Consider the following 16,646-nt stretch of genomic DNA (forward strand, 5'->3'; position numbering starts at 1 on the left):
GTTTCAACCCAAGATTCTTGACTGAGTGGGTTTAAGAAATTGAAAGAAAGGCCCTGTGGTTGGGCAAATAGGCAAGGAGAGAGTGGTAGATGAGATTAGAGAGATGGACAAGAACTTCTGTAAAACTGACCAAACAAGGGAGTTTATTCTTAATTTGAGCATTGGTAAAAGATTTAAGCAGGGGAGTGACATGACCAGGTTTGTTAGTGTTTTGAAAAATATTTTTTCCCTTCTTATTTTTTTTTTTTTTAGACACAGGGTATCGCCCTGTTGCCTGGGCTGGAGGGCTGGAGTGGCATAATCATGGCTTACTGCAGTCTTGGACTTCTGGGCTCAAGCAGTCCTCTTTCCTCAGTATCCCAAGTAGCCAGGATCACAGGCACATACCACCGTGCCTGGCTAAGTTATTTATTTATTTTTTTATAGAGACGGGGTCTCACTTTGTTGCCCAGCCTGGTCTCAAACTTCTGGTCTCAAGCAGTCTTCCTGCCTCGGCCTCCTAAAGTGCTGGGATTATAGGTGTGTGAAATAGTTTTTTTAGTTGCAGTGTGATTGGATTGGAGGGGGCAAGAGTGAATTAGGGAGAAAAGAAAGAATAACATTCCAGAGAGAATAGCATGAACATCAAGGAACTCAATATACTGATGTATTGAGGTGGGGGAAGGGTAAGAAGTTCAATATTGCTGGTACAAGACTGGGACTAAAGAGGTGGTGGAAGGCAAAGCAGGGTAAGTTAGAAGGCATTCCTGTGCCTTTCTTCTTAATGTTTATGAGAAGTTTTAGGATAGACCACTATAAGATCTGTGATTTACACAGATCAGCATTGCTGAATTGAAATAAAATTTTCACACAAACCACCAATGATATGAATGTCAGTGCTTGGGATTATAGTAATCATCTCCTAAACTCTTAAAAATTAGATCCTTGAAAGAGTTAAGTTAGATTCAAGAAATCAGCACATAGTGGGAGAAGTTAACCAGTCCTAAAAGCAGGAGTTGAAAATAATAGAGTGTAAATTATAGTTGGAAGATTGTAAAGTGAATTTACAGGGTATAGTTTATGGATACATCATCATGTTTACACTGTAATGTATAGAACAGAACTGCTCAACGGGTGTCCCAATTACAGGTATGATTACCAAGAATTTGAAAAGATTATCATTAAAAAATCTTAATCAGGCCTATGCGGTGGCTCACGCCACTTTGGGAGGTAGAGGTGGGTTTGGCACCTGAGGTCAGAAGTTCGATACCAGCCTTGCCAACATGGCAAAACCCTGTCTCTACTAAAAATACAAAAATTAGCCGGGCATGGTGGCACATGCCTGTAATCCCAGCTACGGGGGAGGCTGAGGCAGGAGAATTGCTTGAACCAGGAAGGTGGAGGTTGCAGTGAGCCAAGATTGTGCCACTGTACTCCAGCCTGGGTGACAGAGTGAGACTCCATCTTAAAAAAAAAAAAAAAAAAACTTAATCAGAAGCTGTGTGTGGTGGTTCACACCTGTAATTCCAGCACTTTGGGAGGCCGAGGCTGGAGGACTCCTTGAGGCCAAGAGTTTGAGACCAGCCTGGGTAACATAGTGAGACTCTGTCTCTAATTAAAAAAAAAAAATCTTAGAAATTGTATAGATATTTTATCATGAAACCTTAATGTCATAAAGGTTATATTTACAGAAATATGCTCAATTTCCTCATGAAAAAAATCTAAAAATATTCTACTTGGATATGTAGCCAAAATCAACATTATGTTCCCCAATACTTTGTTTTTTATTTATATTATTATATATAATTATAAAGAAAACATAAGGAAAGTTTTTTCACCAAGCTCCTCGTAGGCCTCCCCTCAGATTTACCCCCATGTGTTCTGCAAATATTAGAATTTTATCTTTGTGCCATGACATAATGAAATTGGGAAGCAGTAGGAGGTTAACTTACCTAAATGAAATGATATCATTAGAAAATAGGAGGAGTGCATTAGGTTGGATTCCCCCAGAGCAGATACTGTCACAAGGATTTGGAATGCTAGTACTTTGGAGATGATCCCAAGAATTACCAGTAGGGGAGTGAAGAAGTGATTCAGGGATGGGAAGGAAACCAGAAGAAGACGGGTTGATAGGCAGGGTACCCCTCTGGGCAGCCTGGGCTCAGTCTTGCTGGGGAGCGTTGGGGAGACAGTGTGGTACACACATCAAAGTTGTTTACCCTAGGGGTGAGAAAACATGTTTACCTACTTTTTTTTTTTTTAAACATCATTTTCATTACTCTCAGTAGCATAAATCCCCCACTTTAGACCTGTATATGGTCAGAGAAGGCAATATCGCAGTTCTTGCAGTAAGAAGATTTTGGACATACGAAACATGCAACTAAATTTATGTTTCACTGGATTTTCATTCTATCACCACTAAATAACTTTTATGATTTGGCATCAGACCTAGGACTGCCTACAGAAAAGAGTATGTTTTGTCTTGTCCAGCTGATGCTGCCCCCAAATCTCCCTTGAGTCAGTGAACTTCTGTCCCTTCGTTCAGGCTGCCAGTGTCCTTTGCACTGCATCAGTAAACTGCTAACCGCTTTCCACTTTTCTGCTTTTGCCATCCCCACTAGTCCATTCTTGCTCACAGCAGCCACAATGACCTTCATAAAATGAACACCAAATATGTCACTTCCTAACTAACTCTTTAGGGGTTTTTCATTGAATGATGAATCCACATACAGTTCTTAAATGGTTTACTATTGTCCTTGCTCAGGCCTCCTTATCTTTCTTTCACTAACTCCATTGGATTTTCACCTCCACTGGACTTCTAGCAGCCCTAAAAAAATAATCTAAAAACCCTGCTATTGGGCCTTTGTACATGCTCTTTCCTCAGTTTGGATCACAGACCTAGAATATGCTTCCATCAAGTCTTTTTTTTTTTTTTTGAGACGGAGTCTCGCTCTGTCGCCCAGGCTGGAGTGCAGTGGCGCGATCTGGGCTCACGGCAAGCTCCGCCTCCCAGGTTCCCGCCATTCTCCTGCCTCAGTCTCCCGAGTAGCTGGGACTACAGGCGCCCACCACCTTGCCCGGCTAGTTTTTTTGTATTTTTTAGTAGAGACAGGGTTTCACCGTGTTAGGCAGGATGGTCTCGATCTTCTGACCTCGTGATCCGCCCGTCTTGGCCTCCCAAAGTGCTGGGATTACAGGCTTGAGCCACCACGCCCGGCCATCAAGTCTGGATGTGTTTGTTTCCTTTCTGTCTTTCTGGACTCAGTTTAATTGTCCTTTCCTAAGATAGGCCTTTCTTTTTTTCTTTTCTTTTTTTTTTTTTGAGATGGAGTCTTGCTCTGTTGCCCAGGCTGGAGTGCAGTGGCACGATCTAGGCTCACTTCAAGCTCCGCCTCCTGCGTTCATGTCATTCTCCTGCCTCAGCCTCCCAAGTAGCTGGGACTACAAGCGCCCGCCACTACGCCCGGCTAATTTTATTGTATTTTTAGTAGAGATGGGGTTTCGCCATGTTAGCCAGAATGATCTTCTTGATCTCCTGACCATGTGTTCTGCCCACCTCGGCCTCCCAAAGTGCTGGGATTACAGGTGTGAGCCACCGCACCCGGCCAGATAGGTCTTTCTTGATACCCTCACAACCCTCTCCCTCCCTGCTGTTTTCTGGAGAACTCTGAGTAATACAACTTTCCCAAAATGCCAAACAAAATGAGGTGTCCCAGCTATACTGTCTCTCAGAATTTCATATTTTTCCTTCTGAGCAAGTCTCTGGACCAGGCAACCACAGCCTCTGGCTTCACCTGCTTTTCCCTTAGACCAGGTAGGTACTTCTGCCTCCAACTGCTTTTCCCTTAGAACAGAAGTCTCAAAATCTTAAAGAAAGAAGGGCTGTCGGGGGGGCCAGACAGGTTATATAAGTGAGTGGGTGGAGACAGTGGCAAACTGGAAAGCACATGGCAGCTATTCACAATTCTAGCTGTTTGTTGTTGGACTTGGCTAGATTTATGGATTTTTTTCCCCCAAGATATCAGGAATCCTGATTTTTAAAAAAATTTCTATTAAAAGTTTTTTGTAGAGACAGGGTCTTGCTATGTTGGCTGGGCTGATCTTGGACTCCTTGCCTCAATCTATCCTCCTGACTCATTTTCCCAAATGCTGGGATTACAGGCATAAGCCACTGAGCCCAGCCAGAATCTGGGTTTTTATATGAGATCTCATTTCTAACCATTGGAGTTAAAACAAACAAACAACAAAACCCTAGGCAGAGTAGCCAAAGGCAATCCTCAAAAAAAAAAAAAAACCAGCAAAAAAAAAAAATAATAATAAAGTTCTTATACTTCCTGATTTCAAAAGGTATTACAAAGCTATAGTAATCAAAACAGTGCAGTACTAGCATAAAGACAGACATACAGACTGATGGAATACAATAGAAATCCCAGAAATAAATCCTTGCATAAATAACTAAATGATATTCAATAAGTATGTCAATACCATTCAGTGAGGAAAGGGCAGTCTTTTCAACAAATGGTATTGCTAAAATATAGGTATCCACGTGCAAAAAATTGAAGTTGGAGCTTTACCTTACATAGTACAGAAAATGAACTCAAGGCCAGGTACACTGGCTCACACCTGTAATGCCAGCACTTTGGGAGGCTGAGGCAGGAGGACTGCTTGAGCCCAGGAGTTCAAGATCAGCCTGGGCTACATAGCAAGACCTCTGTCTCTATAAAAAAAAAAAATTAGCCAGGCTTGGTGGGACATGCCTATAGTCCCAGCTACTTGGGAGGCTGAAGTGGGAGGATTGTTTGAGTCTGGGTGGTCAAGGCTGCAGTAAGCTGTGATTGCATCACTACACTCCAGCCTGGGTGACAGAGCAAGACTGTCTCACAAAAACAAAAACAAAAAAACCACACCTCAAAAATGGATCAAAGACCTAAACATAATACCTGAAACTATAAAACTCTTAGAAGAAAACATAGAGGAAAAGCTTTATGACAGATTTGGCAATGTTTTCTTGGATATAACGTCAAAAGACAGGCAGCAAAAGTAAAAACAGGTAAATTGAAGTACTTCAAAATTAAGTTTTGTGCATCCAGGAATACAGCCAGCAAGCAGAGTGAAACGCACCCTATGAAATGGGAATCTTATATTTGATCAGAGGTCAGTATCCAGAATACATAAAGAACTCCTACAACAGGGCCGGGCGCAATGGCTCAAGCCTGTAATCCCAGCACTTTGGGAGGCCGAGACGGGCGGATCACGAGGTCAGGAGATCGAGACCATCCTGGCTAACACGGTGAAACCCCATCTCTACTAAAAAATACAAAAAAACTAGCCGGGCGGGGTGGCGGGCGCCTGTAGTCCCAGCTACACGGGAGGCCGAGGCAGGAGAATGGCCTAAACCCGGGAGGCGGAGCTTGCAGTGAGCTGAGATCCGGCCACTGCACTCTAGCCTGGGTGACAGAGCGAGACTCCGTTTCAAAAAAAAAAATGGAAAAAAAAAATTTCAATGGCTTTAGGGGTACAAATGGTTTTTTGTTTCATGGATGAATTGTATAATGGTGAAGTCTGAAATTTTAGTGTACATCACCCGAATAGTAGTTACACTCAATATGTAGTTTTTTTTGTTTTTTTATTTTTTATTTTTTGAGACGGAGTCTCGCTCTGTTGCCCAGGCTGGAGTGCAGTGGCCGGATCTCAGCTCACTGCAAGCTCTGCCTCCCGGGTTCATGCCATTCTCCTGCCTCAGCCTCCCGAGTAGTTGGGACTACAGGTGCCCGCCACCTCGCCTGGCTAGTTTTTTGTATTTTTTAGTAGAGACGGAGTTTCACCGTGTTAGGCAGGATGGTCTCGATCTCCTGACCTCGTGATCCACCCGTCTCGGCCTCCCAAAGTGCTGGGATTACAGGCTTGAGCCACCGCGCCCAGCCTAATATGTAGTTTTTAAAAATCTCTCACCTTCCTCCCATTCTCCCCGCTTCTGAATCTCCAATGTCCATTATACCACTCTGTATGCCTTTATATACCCAAAGCTTCACTGCCAATTATAAGTGAGAACGTGTGGTATTTTGTTTTTCATTCCTGAGTTATTTCACTTATAAAAATGGTCTCCAGTTCCATTCAAGTTGCTGCAAAAGACATTATTTCATTCTTCTTTATGGCTGAGTAGTATTCCATAATGTATATGTACCACATTTTCTTTATGCACTCATCAGTTGATGGGCGCTTAGGTTGGTTCCATGTCTTTGCAATTGCAAATTGTGAAAACAGGATCTCGAAGAGATATTTATACACTCATGTTCATAGCAGCATTATTCACAATAGCCAAATGGTGGAATATCCACAGATGGATGAATGGATAAAGTATGGTGTGTACATGCAATGGAGTGTTATTCAGCTTTAAAAAGGAACTTTTTACACATGATACAATGTGGATGAAACTTGAGAACATTATATTAAGTGAAATAAGCCAGTCACAAAAGGGCAAATACTGTCTGATTTTACTTATATGAGGTACCTAGAGTGGTCAGATTCATGAAAACTGTAAGTAGAATGGTGGTTGCCAGGTGTTGGGGGAGGAAAAATAGGGAGCTATTTAATTGATACGGAGTTTTTTTTTCTCTTTTTTTTTGAGACAGAGTCTTGCTCTATCGCCCAGGCTGGAGTGCAGTGGAGTGATCTCGGCTCACTGCAACCTCCGCCTCCCGGATTCAAACAATTCTCCTGACTCAGCCTCCCGAGTAGCTGGGACTACAGACGAGTTCTGCCACGCCAGGCTAGTCTCGAATTCCTGACCTCAGGTAATCCGCCTGCCTTGGCCTCCCAAAGTGCTGTAATTACAGGCATGAACCACTGTGCCTGGCCGAGTTTCAGTTTTTCAAGATGAAAAAGTTCTGGTGATTAGTTGCATGACAATATGAAGTTCCTGATAGTCTTAACTGCCTGCCATACATTTAGCTATGCATTGTGCTGCGTGATCTTGCTTTTCTGGCCATTAATACACTATAGACAATGGACTAGGCCTAACAAGCAGGACATGGAAACTCTGCCCAATTTTGCACATTATATAGTGAATAATGTAATTAGAATGATCCAATTCAACTTTTGGATGCAGGACACACAAAGGCAGGTCAAAGAAGCACTCTTAACTGAGAGGGATGCTTAATTCTGAGGGAACAACAAAACTGGTCATGTCACCAGAGTTGCCTCTTTTTATCTTAAGCAGTTGTGAACAACATTCCTCAGCTGTAAGGCCTGTGTGGCTGCTGAGATGCTGCTTGTGTTTTCCCACTTCTTCATATGACCCTAATATAAACCTGCATCTTCTCTGCTAACAAAAGCAAGCCTGTCTTCTGTGTTTCTTGGAACATCCTCCCACCTTCTGTCTTGAAAGCTCTAATAGCTCCATCATACTGTTAAGTCTCTGCTTTTCCATGGAAGGAAACAATACTCCACCTTGATAAAGAATGTGACTCCGTAAGTCTCAATTTTGTTAAAGAAAAAAAAATTCAATGATACTTGCTGAAGCATGGTAAGGAGGACTTTATTCAGGAACTTCATGATAGGTATATAGAGCTCACTGCAACAGGGTTTTTCAGTGGAAGAGAGATTGGGCTCAACTCCGAACAGCAGCATGGGCAATTGGGAATTTATGGCCAAGGAGCTGTGTAGGGGTCAGTGGATGGAAAATTACTAAGAGGAAACATCAGGGGTAAAGGAGATTCTGGCTAAATAGACCTAATAGGATTCTTGCTGGAGACAGGCCAACGTAATCAGACATCACCTGGGGGATGGTGGCGACTAAGGAACCTGATCAGATATTGAGAATAACCACATAAGGCGGGGTGGTGGTGGTGGTTCTTGCTAAACTGACTTAGCCAGGGTCTGTGCTAAAACTGGATTTTACAGGGAAGTGCACAGATGGGCCTAGCAGAAAATTCAGAAACGTAATTCAACCAAAGAATCTTTGCCAGTGTGTTGTATTTGAGAAAAATTATAAACTATACTTTTACCAACGAGATAGGGATTGTTCCTTCTGCTAAAATGCCTTTGAATAATTGCAATATGATTCTTAGGGAACGTTCTGGAATTGCTGTAAAAAATCAGTACACGCATCTTATCCCTGCATCCTGCTTTTTTTTCCTCCGGATTGCCCCTCAGTTCATTTAGTGTAGACAGCACTACAAAAATCTTAGCGGGTTTCCCCATTCTGTGCAGGTTCTCCATTCTTTCCTCCCTGCACAAGGGAGAAGGCGGACTATAGTTTAAAAAGCAAGTGGCAGTGCTACAGCAGGTTGTCTGCAGCAGTAGAGATGGCCTTAAAGGTTGTGAACATCTCCTTATGGAGTATCGAGAAGCTGCACAGCCACCTAGAAACGTCCACAGAAGGACTGGGTCTGAAATGTCACCCAATTCAGAGACTGTGAGGCAGTGACAGGCGAGTGGCCCTCAGGTAGAGCGATGGTGAGAGAGCTGGTTCCTACAGGCGTAACTGCCACGATCCTCACTTGGACGACGGCCCAGGGAGAACCCAATTGGGGCGGACGCTTTTTGATCTGGGAATTGGGCAAGATTCTTTCAGCCAATCCGTTAGAGAGGTGCTGCTGACATCACTGGCCGCGCTCCAGTCGACTTCTGATGTCATCCCGCAGCGCCGGAAGCGGCGAGGGACAGAAGAGTAACGTGAATTTGTCCGTCTCCGACGTCTGGCGGTAAGGCGGTTGTCAGCCTATCTCCTCTGCTGGCTGGGCTCAGTGCCGCGGGTGAGCGTTAGGCCGAGGCTGCTCCTACCCTTGAGTGATGTGCCTTGAATGACGCTGCTTTCATTCGCTGCTCTCGCAGCTGCTTTCTCTGTCCTCCCGTCCTACTCCCTTGGGCTGTTTCAGCGGGCGCTCCTGTTGGTCTTCGACCCACTTTGTGTTTGTTCACGTGTGCTCCCGACACCTGTACGTACCTTGCTCACAACACCAGCAGAAAAAATATTAGAGAGTAGGCCCTGGCCAACCAAGGAGGCGGCCCAGTTTGTCGGGAAGGACAGCGTTTCCGCTAGAAATGCTTCGTGAAAGGCACTTGAGGGACCTTAGCAGCATCCTCAACAGGCCTTGTAGGAATGCCAGAAGAAGCAATCCTTGGCCGGGCGCGGTGGCTCATGCCTGTAATCCTAGCACTTTGGGAGGCCGAGGCGGGCGGATCACCGGAGGTCGGGAGTTCGAGACCAGCCTGACCGACATGGAGAATCCCCGTCTCTACTAAAAATACAAAATTAGCCAGGTATGATGACGCATGCCTGTAATCCCAGCTACTCGGGAGGGCAAGACAGGAGACTCTCTTGAACCCGGGAGGCGGAGTTTGCAGTGAGCCGAGATCGCGCTGTTGCACTTCAGCCTGGGCATGCCAAGAGCGAAACTCCGTCTCAAAAAAAAAAAAAAAAAAAAGCCTTTCCCCATACATACCAGTGATAGTGGCTCAACATAGCAGGGATGAAATTTCTATTTGGAATTACTGTGGTCTAGGTTTGGAACTTTTTGGGATTGTTCATATGCGAGACAATACAGATTTGTGCTCGTTCTTCTTATACAGTTATTGCTTTTCTTTCTGTCTTGTCTTGTCTTCTCTTGTCTTTTTGAGACAGAGCCTCACTCTGTTAGCCAGGCTGGAGTTCAACGGCACGATCTCGGCTCACTGCAACCTCCGCCTCCCGGGTTCAAGTGATTCTCCTGTCTCAGCCTCCCAAGTAGCTGGGATTACAGGCGTGTGCCATGACGCCTGGCTAATTTTTTGTATTTTTAGTAGAGATGGGGTTTCACCACAGTTATTGCTTTCAAATGATCTTTTTATATGTCCACAGCTCCTGCTTGCCCTACCTTCACTATTAACAACAGCAATAATAGTGTTGAATGCTTTTTATCAGACACTGAGCTTTACATACTTTGTCCTTTAGCTCTTGTGACAATCCCATGGTGCAGAGCAATTGTTAATACCGCTTGACACTTGAGGGAATGAAGACTTGGAGAGGTTAAATAACTTGCCCCAAGTCACACAGCGAGTAGGTGAATTCAAGCAATCCGACTTCAGAGGCCTTGATCTTCGCCACTGTTCTATATTGTTTTTCTTCGACTGTCCATTAAGTTCCCAGACACCTACTCTTTGTTACCTTTTATTTTATGGAGAAAATTAGGGTCATGAGACGTGCTTTCCCTCACATTTCTGCCTCTGCTTTCCTTTTTAAAGTCATCAAGATTTATACCCTTTACTTTTCCTTTTGTCTCAGAGGATGAATTGTCTTTCTAATCAAAGCAATTTCTTTGTATTTGCTTCTGATATTTTATGCTGTCACTTATGATACCTTGTTTTCATTTGTCATTTCTGTCTTCCAGTCATGTATAAACAAGGCCAGGTTTCTCAGATCTCTGACAATTCCCCCTGCCCAAGAAAGAAAAAGTCCTTGGTGATCCATTTTAACTTTAGCTATCATCCAATAACTTTCTTTCCCTTTATATCTAAACTGTTTTAATGAGTATTCTAAACTCTGCCTCCATTTCCTCACCTTTTGTTTCCTTCTGTATCTAGCTCCAGACCCATCATTCCCCTGAAATTTCACCCCAAGGTCACCAGTGACTGATTATCAAACCAGATAGACATTTTCCAATTATTGCTGGATCTCTTTGCTGCTTTTGGAACTTGGTCATCCCTCTTACTCCCTTCTTCTTTGCTTTACATGTCAGTGCTCTCAGATGATTTATTCAACAAGTATTGATTGGGATACAGAGATGAACAAGGCAGATAAAGTGTTTTCTCTTAAGGAATTTACATTCTAGCTGTTCTTCATGTGCCTTTCTTACCAGTCATTTCTGCTATGGGTAGTCATTTTCCTCCTTCCCTAAATGTTGGGTGTTTCTGTTGTTTGTTACTTTGGCATATGAGCAATGAAAAACTGTTATTTTCATTCTGTACACATTGCCTGAGTGAACCCATCAGCTGGCTTGGTTTTAACAACTTCCTACATGCTCCCAAATTGAAGTTGTCAGCTTAGACCTCTCTGAGCTTTACCCTCACCTCTGACTATCCTGCTGGACATCTCTGCCTGCAAGTCCCACAGACACTTCAATTTCAGATGACTGAAACTGAACTCAGCGTCTTTCCTGGACTTAACTCTTACCACAGTCATCACTAAGTCCTGATAGTTTTAGCCGCTAAACATCTCTCAAATCTATGCAGTCTTCTCCATCTCTACTGTTGTCCTTTTATCTGCAATATCATGGCCTTCTAACTGATTTCCCTGCTTCTAGGCCTATTCCCCCATATCTGTTCTCCACAGTACTCCCCTCCACTCCCAGATGGTCTTTGGAAACAAGTCTGCATCAAATTCCTGGTTAATCTTTAAAGATCTGTCCATGCATTCATCCATTCTTTTCTCTAATTCATTCAGCAAACATTCATTGTCTATTGGCTTGCAAAATCCATTGAAGGTTCTCAAGTTTGAGCTTCTCAGCCAGGGCTCTGCCTCATCTGAACCCTGCCTGTGTCTCCAGCCTCTTCTCTGCCTCATGCTTTAGGTTCCTGCTCACTGAATGGCATCTTCATGGGTACTGTGCTATTTCTTCTTTGTGTATTTGCCCTTGCTCTCTTTGCTTGGAATCTTCTCCCTGTTTCCTTTCTCCACCTCCTCCTCCTCACCTAATTAGGCTGCTCCTTTTCACCTAATTAACCCAGTTTATAAATGGGACTCATTTATAAAGTTTAGGTCCACCTCATCCAGGAAATTTTTTCCTGACACCTCCTTCCTCCCAGTCTCGGTTGAGTACTCCAGCATTATGCTTCCACCCTTTGTACAGAGCAATCATCATATTTACCACATCTACTATTAATATAATTGTTTCTGTGTTTCTCTCCTCTACAAGATTTAGTGTTTTATAGATGAGGTCTTGGTGTGTTGCCCAAACTGGACTTGAACCCCTAGGCTCAAGTAATCCTTCTACCTCAGTCTCCCAAGTAGCAGGGACTACAGGTACGTGCTGCCATGCCTGGCTAAGACTGAGTTTTTTGAAGGCTGGGCTCATATATTATCTCTTTATTCCCAGCACTAGAATGGCACAAGGTACACAGGAGTGTAGTAATTTTGACTGAATGATCAAATGAGTGAAGCCAAAAGTTATTATGCAATGGTTAAGAACCCATTCTTTGGAATTCAAATCGTAGCTCTGGCACATATTGGCTATGTTACTTGAACATGTTACTTATCTTCTCATCCTTAATTTTCTCTTCTTAGAATGGAGTTGTGAGTATTAAAATGAGACCATGTAAGTAAGACATTTAGCATAGTGCCTAGCACATAGTATGCACTTGATAAAGGTATGCTGAAAACCAGGGAATCCTGAAGTAAAGGCCAGGCCTAGCCTAGGACAGTGATCTCCAGAAACCTCCCTCATTGTTTTGTGAATGCGTAGACAGTGATGCAGTCTGTTAGCAGGGAGATTATAATCTTGTTTGGAAAGTAGAATTACATCCACATTAAACATTCAGAGAACTGTGAGGGTAGTTTGTCCACATCCAATAATAAGATGTAGAGAAGAGAAGACAGCTCAGTGAAGGCCTTAGGGAGGAGGTGAGGCTTGAAAGTTAAATAGGATTTGGATTTTAGGAGAAAGGAATACCAGGAGACCATATTAAGAATGACTTCGGCCGGGCGTGGCTCCTACCTGTAATCCCTGCAGTTTGGGAGGTCAAGACAGGAGGATCACTTGAGGCCAGGAGTTTCAGACCAGTATAGGCAACATGGTGAGACCCCATCTCCATAAAAAATAAAATAAATTAGCAAGGCATGGTGGTGTGTGTCTGTAGTCCCAGCTACTCAGGAGGCTGAGGCTGGAGGACCACTTTAGCCCAAGGAAGTTGAGGCTGCAGTGAGCTGTGATGATGCCCTGCACCCAGCCTGAGCAACAGAATGAGACCCTGTCTCAGAAAAAAAAAAAAAAAAGTGATTTATGTGGGAGACGCTGTTCAGTATATTATACCTGAAGGGTATACATACAGGCATACCTCGGAGACATGGGTTTGGTTCTAGACAATTTCAATAAAGTGAGTCACATGAATGTTTTGGTTTCTTAGTACATATAAAAGTTACATTTATACTATACTGTAGTCTGTTAAGTGTGCAATAGCATTATGGCTGAACAATGTACATACCTTAATTAAAAATACTTTGCTAAGAAATGTATCAGTCACCGGAGACTTCAGTGAGTTGTGATCTTTTTGCTGATGTTGGGCGGGACTTGCCTTGATGTTGGTGGCCGCTGACTGATCAGGGTCACGGTTACTGAAGGTTTGGATGTCTGTGGCAATTTCTTAAAATAAGACAAGTTTGCTGCATCGATTGATTTTCACAAAAGTTTTTCTGTAGTAAGTGATGCTGTTTGATGACTTTTTTTTTCTTTTTGTCTCATTTATTTTTTGAGCCCAGTTTATGGATTTTTTTTTTTTTTTTTTTTTGAGACGGAGTCTCGCCCGCCCAGGCTGGAGTGCAGTGGCCGGATCTCAGCTCACTGCAAGCTCCGCCTCCCGGGTTCACGCCATTCTCCTGACTCAGCCTCCCGAGTAGTTGGGACTACAGGCGCCCGCCACCGCGCCCGGCTAGTTTTTTGTATTTTTTTTAGTAGAGACGGGGTTTCACCGTGTTAGCCAGGATGGTCTCGATCTCCTGACCTCGTGATCCGCCCGTCTCGGCCTCCCAAAGTGCTGGGATTACAGGCTTGAGCCACCGCGCCCGGCCAAGTTTATGGATTTTTATAGCATTTTACCCACAGTGTAACTTCTTTCAAAAATTGGAATCAGTCCTCTTAAACCCTGCCGCTACTTTATCAGCTAAGTTTATGTCCTGTGTTGACATTTCTTTTTTTTTTTTTTTTTTTGAGATGGAGTCTCACTCCGTCACCCAGGCTGGAGTGCAATGGTGTGGTCTCAGCTCACTGCAACCTCTGCCTCCCGGGTTCAAGCGATTCTCCTACCTCAGCCTCCTGAGTACTGGGACTACGGGTGCCTGCCACCACACCTGGATGATTTTTGTGTTTTTAGTAGAGATGGGGTTTCACTATGTTGGCCAGGCTGGTCTTGAACTCCTGACCTTGTGATCTGCCTGCCTCGGCCTCCCAAAGTGTTAGAATTACAGGTGTGAGCCCCCAACCTCTTTTTTTTTTTTTTTTTTCTGGAGAGACAGAGTCTCTGTCATCCAGGCTGGAGTGCAGTGGCACGATCTCGGCTCATGGCAACCTCTGCCTCCTGGGTTCAAGAGAGTCTCGTGCCTCAGTCTCCTGAGTAGCTGAGATTACAGGCGCGTGCCACCACACCTGGCTAATTTTTGTATTGTTAGTAGAGACAGGGTTTCATCATGTTAGCGAGGCTGGTCTTGAACTCCTGACCTTAAGTGATCTGCCTGCCTCGGCCTCCCAGAGTGCTGGGATTACAGGCATGAGCCACAACACCCAGCCCTTTGTTGACGTTTCAGTAATGTTCACTATGTCTTCACCAGGAATAGAATTCATCTTAAGAAACCGTTATCTTTGCACATCCATAAGCAGCAGCTCCTCATCCATTAAAGTATTATCATGAGATTGCAGCATTTCAGTCACATCTTCAGGCTCTACTTACAATTTTAGTTCTCTTTATTTCTGCTACATTGGGAGTGACTTCCTCCATTGACGTCTTGAACCCCTCAAAGTCATCCATAAGGGTTGGAATCAACTTCTTCCAAATGCCTGTTTATGTTAATATTTTGACCTCCTCCCATAAATTGCAGATGTTCTTAAGGGCATTTAGAATGGTTGAATCCTTTTCAGAAGGTTTTCAATTTACTTTGCCCAGGCCCATCAGAAGAATGTGTTTCTTAATTAATATGCCCTTAAGAAATGTATTTCTTAATTAATAACACTTGAAAGTCAGAATTACTTCTTGATTCATGGGCGGCAGAATGGATGTTGTTTTATCAGGCACTAAGGCAATATTTATCTCCCTGTATAATATATCTCCATCAGGGATCTTGGGTGCATTGTCAATGAGCAGTAATATTTTGAAAGGAATCTTTTTTTTATGAGCAGTAGTTCTTAACAGAGATCTTAAAATATTCAGTCAGTCATGCTGTAAACACATGTGCTGTCATCCAGGCTTTGTTGTTCCATTTATAGAGCACAGGCAGAGTGGACTGAGTATAATTCTTAAGGGCCTTAGGATTTCTGAAATGGTAAATGAGCACTGGCTTCAGTTTAAAGTCTCCAGCTGCATTAGTTCCTAACAAGACAGCCTGTCCTTGAAGCTTTGAAGTCAGGCATTGACTTCTCTCTACCTTTGAAAGTCCTAGATGGCATTTTCTTCCAGTAGCATCAAAGATCACTGATCACAGATCATTGTAACAGATATAATAATAATGAAAAAGTTTGAAATATTGTGAGAATTACTAAAATGTGACAGAGACATGAAGTGAACACATGCTGTTGGGAAAATGGCACCGAAAGACTTGCTTGACACAGATTTGCCAGACTGTCAATTTGTAAAAAAGTGCATCATCTTTGAAATGTGATAGAGCAGAGCACAAAGAATGTATGCCATATGTATGTGTTTCTTGGGGAAAAGAGGAGAGAGAGGGATGGGCAAGTGGGACTAGTTCTGTGAAGAGAAATGGGAGGTAAAATACGTAACCACTGTGGAGTTACAGTATGAAGAGCTTAACTTCAGGCCTGAGGGACTTGAGATGGATCAGGGCAGGGCAAGTTTCCAGGACTGTGGTGGATATTATGGTAGCCTCCAGCCACATGGAGTTATTTAAGTATTAAGTAAAAAATGTAGTTCCTCTGTTGTCCTAGCTACATGTTAGATGCTCGATTGTCACATGGTGTGTAATTTATTGGACAGCTCAGGTTTAAAACATTTCCATCATTGCAGAAAATTCTATTGGACAACACTATTTGAGGTTACCTGATTTCTGGCCTTGTGTGTTCTATCAGATCACTTGAGTTCTTTAAGGAATAATCAGAATTTCTTTCTGACGAATCCCCTCAACTCTAGAATGAAAGATATAGAGCCGGGCTGGGCGCGGTGGCTCACACCTGTAATCCCAGCACTTTGGGAGTCCGAGGTGGGCGGATCCCCTGACATCAGGAGTTCGACACCAGCCTGGACAACATGGTGAAACCCCGTCTCTATTAAAAATACAAAAAGCTGGCGCGGTGGCTCAAGCCTGTAATCCCAGCACTTTGGGAGGCCAAGGCGGGCGGATCACGAGGTCACGAGATCGAGACCATCCTGGCTCACACGGTGAAACCCCATCTCTACTAAAAATACAAAAAATTAGCCAGGCGTGGTTGCAGGTGCCTGTAGTCCCAGCTACTCGGGAGGCTGAGACAGGAGAATGGCCTGAACCTGGGAGGCGGAGCTTGCAGTGAGCCGAGAGCCGGCCACTGCACTCCAGCCTGGGTGACAGAGCGAGACTCCGTCTCAAAAAAAAAAAAAAACAAAACAAAAAGTAGCCAGGTGTGTTAGTGCACGCCTGTAATCCCAGCTGCTCAGGAGGCTGAGGCAGGAGAATCGCTTGAACCCATGAAGTGGAGTTTGCAGTGAGCCGAGACTGCCCCATTGCATTCCAGCCTGGGCAACAGCAAAACTCCATCTCAAAAAAAAAAAAAAAA

General features: G+C 43.7%; 1 protein-coding gene across 9 annotated transcripts in view; it reads left to right on the forward strand.

Annotated features, from left to right (window-relative positions):
• The first annotated feature begins 8,609 nt into the window (after positions 1-8,609).
• The window catches only part of APTX (aprataxin), a 29,917-nt gene continuing 21,880 nt past the window's right edge, over positions 8,610-16,646 (forward strand). For 4 of the 9 annotated variants that reach the window (XM_025360643.1, XM_025360639.1, XM_025360647.1 and 1 more), the window contains exon 1: positions 8,616-8,684. The gene's annotated coding sequence lies outside the window, so the exon portion shown is untranslated. Of the gene's footprint in view, positions 8,919-11,873; positions 11,981-16,646 lie in introns of all 9 variants that reach the window. The other 5 variants (XM_025360644.1, XM_025360641.1, XM_025360646.1 and 2 more) reach the window with 4 other exon arrangements.

The sequence above is a fragment of the Theropithecus gelada genome, chromosome 15 (genome assembly GCF_003255815.1).
Source record: "Theropithecus gelada isolate Dixy chromosome 15, Tgel_1.0, whole genome shotgun sequence".
Classification (NCBI taxonomy): Eukaryota; Metazoa; Chordata; class Mammalia; order Primates; family Cercopithecidae; genus Theropithecus; species Theropithecus gelada.